Source organism: Oryctolagus cuniculus, chromosome 5 (genome assembly GCF_051225735.1).
Source record: "Oryctolagus cuniculus isolate XC-2025 breed Fujian yellow rabbit chromosome 5, ASM5122573v1, whole genome shotgun sequence".
NCBI classification, from domain to species: Eukaryota; Metazoa; Chordata; class Mammalia; order Lagomorpha; family Leporidae; genus Oryctolagus; species Oryctolagus cuniculus.
Genome location: NC_142871.1, coordinates 135,507,329 through 135,513,698, shown reverse-complemented (window position 1 = coordinate 135,513,698; position 6,370 = coordinate 135,507,329). Strand labels below are relative to the sequence as shown.

The window sequence follows — 6,370 nt, the reverse complement described above, 5'->3', positions numbered from 1 at the left end:
AACGTCACGAAGAGGACAGAGGGGAGGAAGTAGGGTTGCTATCACCCTGACACCCATCCTCGGTCTCAGTGCCAGGACAGGGGCCGCTGGCGTCAGACAGGTGCTTACTTGAACGTGGGGATTTCTGAGGATTGGGGGTTGCAGATCCAAAGCCCCATTCTCTAAGGAAAAATGAAGACACAGATACTAAATAGGGCACCTAGGACCTGTGGAAGCCACACGCTCCTCACGTAGAAATCCCAAGCTCACAGAGAACGGATGGCAGTGCAGACCCATCCTACAGCATCCTCCACAGTAAGCTCGCATCAGAGCACAGAGAGGGGAAGGACGGCCCCGGCCGAATAAAATCAACCAGGAGGCAAAAGCTACTTAAAAGGAGCCTGCCTTCCTGGCATTCGACAGGGATCGCGGCCGCCTTCAGAACTGCCCGCTTTAATGAGTACGAGCTGCACGCACAGCCCGAGGCCTGCCTGCGCTCACCTGCCTGGCTGGCTCGCTCTCAGCAGGCCTGCTGCAGGCTCTTCCTGAGCCCGGACGTAGGAGACCTCTCCTCTCTCCCCCCGGCTTTATTACCCCAGGCTCGTGCACGGAAAACACGAGCGTGGGCCAGAGTCCTAAGGAACCAGGTATCCGGCCACCCACCCGCTGGTAGCCCCGGAATCTCACGGTCCCACCAGAGCCAGCTGTACTCCTCTCTGTTCCCAGCCTTGGCTCCTTCCCACGGGCCCCAACCACTCAGTCTGCTTCCTTCTGCAGAGAGCTACTCCAGGCAAATGTCCTGGACTCCCTCTAGCCATGACTAGCTGTGGTGCCCCGGCTCTCCTCCTTCTCCCTGTCCAGGCTAACAGGAAAGGATTTCTGCTACTCACCACCCAAACACAACAAGCAGGCGAAACCTGGTCTGTTTCATTTTCGTTGAAGATACTGAGAGAACCTCTTTTTCTACCACACCCTCCAATCAACGGTGGTGTGAAAACCCCACCTCATCTTCTCCAACACTTGGGTGGAGGGCTCCTTTGTATTTCTTGTAAAGTTTTACCTATTTATTTATTTATTTGAAAGGCAGAGTTAGAGAGAGAGAGAGAGAGAGAGAGAGAAAGGTCTTTCTTCCTCTGGTTCACTCCCCAGAAGGCCGCAATGGCCAGAGCTGCACCAATCCAAAACCAGGAGCCCTGAGCCTCTTCCAGGTCTCACCAGGCACTTGGGCCATCTTCCACTGCTTTCCCAGACCACAGCAGAGAGCTGGATCAGAAGAGGAGCAGCCAGGTCTTGGACTTGGGTCATTGTCTGCTGCCTTTCCAGACACACTAGCAGGGAACTGGATCTCATTAGCAGGGAGGTAGACAGGAAGTGGAGCAGCTGGGACTCCAACCCAGAGCCTGTGCGGCGGTGCAGCAGATTAAGTCACCAGGGCCGGCTGGAGTCCCGGCTGCTCCCCTTCCAATCCAGCTTCCTGTTAATGCGCCTGAAAAGGCCGCTGAAGATGGCCAAGTACTGCGCCCTGCCACCCACGTGAGGCCTGGATGGAGGAGCTCCACGCTCCTGACTTCACCGTTGCAGCCATTTGGGGGAGTGGAAGATCTCTATAAACTCTGCCTTTTAAATAAATAAATCCTAAAAAGCAAGCAAACAAAAAGTCCTTAAGTGCCTGTGTCCTAAAACAGGGCTTTACCCACTGCGCCACCCTGTCGAACCCAGAACTGCCCATCTTTAAAAGGTGACAATCAGACTCGAATGTGAGAGTACACACCCTGTCTCAGGACTCAGGGGGGACTGCCGGCCCTGTCAGCCAAGGATCACAACACAGCTGCCTCCAGCAGTGGGCTGGTCATAACAGGAAGGGCACAGGCAAACACCAAGCCTTTCATCTGACACAAAAATAAATACTGACACTTCCACCCTCCAAACACCACTTCCTGTAAGCAGCTCAGGAGTCTGGAAACGCTCCAGTTCCTCCAACTTCCCACTCCACGCGATGGATCAGTAAGAAGCTGCAGGGACGTCTCGCCGTCGGGGCGGCTGGGGGACTGGGGCGCCGCGGAGTCCGCAGTCGGCGGCTCCGTGTCCCTGTAGAGCGCACGGGGCCGTCCAGCGCGGCCACCCTTGCACCCGAAAGCCCCCGGGAAACACGCTCCTGGAACGCAGGCCTCCCGGCCGCAGCCCGGGGGCCTCTCACTGCCTGCGCCTCGAAGGACACGCAGCGCTGGGAATCCGAAAAGCGGCGATCAGGGGGCACCAAGCTTGTCAGGGCCCCGAGGACCCCGGACGTGGGGAGAGGACAGTAGGCGGAGGACTCAGGACCCCTCCGCCCACTCCCGTCGGGGCCGGCCACACGGCCCTTGAGGAGAAAGGGGATTGGCGCGGGGTAAAGAGAGACAGCCATCAGCAACCAAGGCACTCTCCAGACACCGACCCAGCGGCAGGAGCTCGCGTGCAGCCTCAGGCCCCGCCCCCGACCGCGGCCCCTCTAGGCTGCGCGGAGGACTGTGCGTCTCGGTGGCCTGGCTGGGTCCCGGGGCCTTCTCTCAACCGGAAACGCGCTGGGCGGGGGGCCTCGCGCCGCCGGGTCCCAGGGCCGAGGTGCGCCGGGGCGCAAGCCTGACGTCATCGGTGTTCACCTTGTACGAGAATTACCGTTCAGAGTACCCTTTCCCGAGGTACTGCCTGTTGAACATGTAAGAAAATACGGAGTATAATCAAGCCTCAAGGTGAAAGGAGCCAGTTTTTTTTTGGATTTGGGTTTTTTAAATTTATTTACTTAATTTATTTGAAAGGCAGTTACAGAGAGAGGGAGTGAGAGAGCTCTTCCATCCGCTGGTTCACTCCCCGGACGGCCACCGTGGCTGGGGCTGGGCCGGGCAGAAGCCAGGAGCCTGAAACTGCACCTGCGTCTCCCACGTGGGGCACTTGGGCCGTCCTCCGCTGCTTCCCCAGGGCGTTAGCAGGGATGGGAAGCGAAGTAGCCGGGACTGCTGCAGGGCTCTGGTAGGGGATGCGGCCCGGACAGATTGCCCAGTGGGTGGGACAAGCAGCGTGGCCAGGGGAACCGCAGTATGAGTGACTCCATGCGCTGCTTCCTCCGTTTGTTGGGCCCCTGGTGGAGGAGCTTGGTCCAGAACAACGGCCTCCTGACATTTTTACTCAACACAGATAGGCAGGGCCAGGTCAAAGCGGTCCCGGGAAGGAGGGCTGTGGACGCTCAGAAGGCGGGCGGCTGCTCCAGGGAACACCGGGGCGGGAGGGTGACTGCCCTCCTGCCGCGTCGGGGCGGAAGGGACTGTTTGCAGTTTCTTACGATCAAGTTAATTTTCAATTTCTTAAAGCCGCAAAATTAAAAGCAAATTTTCCTAAGCTTTTAAGTTTAACTTGCATAACCTGATGTTCTATTTAGAAACCTTGTAAATTTTGTGTAAAAATAAGAGCAATAACTTGTTCTTTGATTAATGTTCAATTAGCCCATGGGCTTGACATATTAGATTTGCTTGAACGTTACTCATAACATTTACGAAGTTAATTAAAATCTCTTAAATATTTAGACTACATTTACAAAGTTAATATACTTGATTTTTTTTTCCCCCAAGTACTTCAGAGTCTTCACAGGGCATATTTACAAATCAAACAAGAGAAAATTCTTAAGCATTGTAAACTTTTCATACTGTAACAATTCAAACTGTTTACTAAAATTATTTTCATTTTATTTGAAAGGCAGAGTCAAAGAGAGAGAGCACGCGCTTCCATCCACTGGTTCACCCTCCAAATGGCCACAACAGCCAGGGCTGGGCAAGGCCAAAGCCTGGAGCCCAGAACTCCGTCCAGGTCTCCCAAGTGGGTGGCAGGGACCCAAGTACTTGAGCGATCTCCAGCATCCCAGGGTCCACGCTCACAGGAAGCTGACTGGCCTGCACTTGAACCAGGCACTCTGATATGGGATGGGGACTTTGTAAGTGGCACCCTGACAGCTGAGGCAGACACCTGCCCCTGAAGTTCCTAAAGATTCCAGTACTGGGGGCCAGCGCTGTGCACAGCGGGTTAAGCAACTCCCTGCGATGCTGGGATCCCATTTCACAGCGCTAGTCCTGGCTTCTGTGATTCAGACCCAGCTCCTTACTAATGCACCTGGGAAAGCAGTGGGAGATGGGATCCTGGCTTCAGCCTGGCCAAGACCTGGCTGTTGCAGCCAGCTGGGGGAAGTGAGCCAGCAGATGGAAGATCTCTATCTATCTATCTTTAAAAAAAAAATCTGGGCAGGCCTTGTGGCCCAGCGAGTTTGCATCCATGCTATTCCAATCCAGCATCTTGCTAGTGCACTTGGGAGGCAGTGGATGATGGCCCAAGGACGTGGGTTTCTGCCACTCATGTGGAAGACCCTTGAATCCAGGGCTGCTGGTTCTGGCCTGGCCCAGCGCTGGTTGTTGCAAGCATTTAAGGAGAGAACCAGCAAATACAAGATATTTCTCTGTCTTTCCCTCTCTCCTTTGCCAGTTTGCCTTTCAAATAAATAAATCCTTAAAAAAAAATCTTAGACTTTTCAGCTTCAAAGCACAAGTCTAAAGTAAATTACAGAATTCAATTTGAAATCACAAGGCTCACCTGTCAGTTTCTCTACCAAATACTCTTAAATATTATAAACACATTAAGAAACAAACAGACTATCTCAGCCTTCCAAAATCTTTTCTCTAAGATTTTCATAAAAGAAGTAACGTTATGGATTTATTTTTATGTAATCATTTCTATTTTGCTTCCCAAAATGGTAAAGTGTTTTCTGTTCATGTTTTTCTTGCCACAGTCCTACAGTCATCTTATTGATTTGCTACATCTAAAGAAAAGTCTTGGGGGCTGGCGCTCTGGCTCAGCGGGTTAAAGCCCTGGCCTGTAGCGCCAGCAACCCATGTGGGTGCTGGTTCTAGTCCCGGCTGCTCCTCTTCTGATCCAGCTCTCTGCTATGGCCTGAGAAAGCAATAGAAGATGGCCCAAGTGCTTGGGCCCCTGCACCCACATGGGAGACCTGGAAGAAGCTCCTGGCTCCTGGCTTCAGATCAGCCTAGCCCCAGCCATTGCGGCTACCTGGAGAGTGAACCAGTGAATGGAAGATCTCTCTCTCTCTCTCTCTCTCTCTACCTCTCTCTGTAACTCTGTTTTCCAAATAAATAAATAAATCTTTAAATAAAAAAAATAAAGTCTGCTGGTTCCCCTTCAAAATTTAAACTGAGATTTAAACTAAACTAATATATTGATTAACTGCATTATTTATCTATGCAAAGTAAAGTTAATATAGTGGAGTCAAGGTTGCAATTACTGTCTTTTTTTTTTTCAAAGACTTATTTATTTAAAAGACAGAGTTACAGAGAAGCAGAGGCAGAGAGAGAGAGAGGTCTTCCATCTACTGGTTCACTCCCTAAATGGCCACAATGGCTGGAGCTGGGCTGATTCAAAGCTGGGAGCCAGGAGTTTCTTCCAGGTCTCCCCATGGGTGCAGGGGCCCAAGCACCCTGGCCATCTTCTGCTTTCCCAGGCCATTAGCAGGGAGCTGGATCGGAAGTGGAATAGCAGGGTTCTATCCAGGATGCCAGCACTGCAGGCGGGGGCTCCACCTGCTGTGTCACAGCACCAGCCCCCAGTTACTGTCCTACACTGTCTATCACGTTTCCTTCCTTAGGTATACCTTTATTTCGCTCTCTACCTATACTTTTATATTGGACACAATAATCCCATAATAATTCTGTCTGATTTAGAGATCTGTGAAGCCAAAATGAGACATCTGTCACAAGCATAGTGTTCAATCCGTGTTTATTTTCTCCTCCCTCAAAACTCAGATTAACGCTGAGAAATTCCCAGGTCTCTTCTCTCTCCATTGTGGGGAGATGCGTGTGTGGGAGGCAGTTTGTGATAAAGGAGAAAACTCTTCCTCAGGCCACGTAGCTTGCATTGGCAAGGACGGTGTTAGCCGGCTTGGGGCCAACAGAAGATTAACCAAATGGGTACGCGTTTTCACTTCCTCTCCTGCTTTTCGGTGATTGCCATGGAGACGAGCTCAGTCTGGGGCCATGTTCTGGCACACTGAGTTAAGCTGCCATCTGCAAGGATATGAACTCTGGTTCAAATCCCAGCTGCTCCACTTCTAATCCCGTTCCCTGCTCATGGCCTAGGGAAAGCATTGGAGGATGGCCCAAGTGCTTGGGCTCCTGTACCCATGTGGGAGAACCAGATGGAGCTCCTGACTCCTGGCTTTGGCTTGGCCCAGCCTTGGTCATTGCAACCATTTGGGGAGTGAACAGCAGATGGAAGATCTCTCTGTCTCTCTCTCTTTCTGTAACTCTGCCTTTCAAATAAATAAATAAATAAATCTTAAAAAAAAAAAAAAGGAGCTAAT

General features: G+C 51.9%; 1 long non-coding RNA gene across 2 annotated transcripts; it reads left to right on the top strand.

The window, feature by feature from the left end:
- The first annotated feature begins 2,516 nt into the window (after positions 1-2,516).
- Positions 2,517-5,177, top strand: LOC138849677 (uncharacterized). Of its 2 annotated transcripts, none has more exons than XR_016234133.1 (2): positions 2,517-2,657; positions 4,787-5,177. It is a non-coding gene; the product is annotated as an uncharacterized LOC138849677 (long non-coding RNA). The 2 variants fall into 2 exon arrangements; XR_011388723.2 differs by having other exon boundaries at positions 2,523-2,675.
- Positions 5,178-6,370: the final 1,193 nt, after the last annotated feature.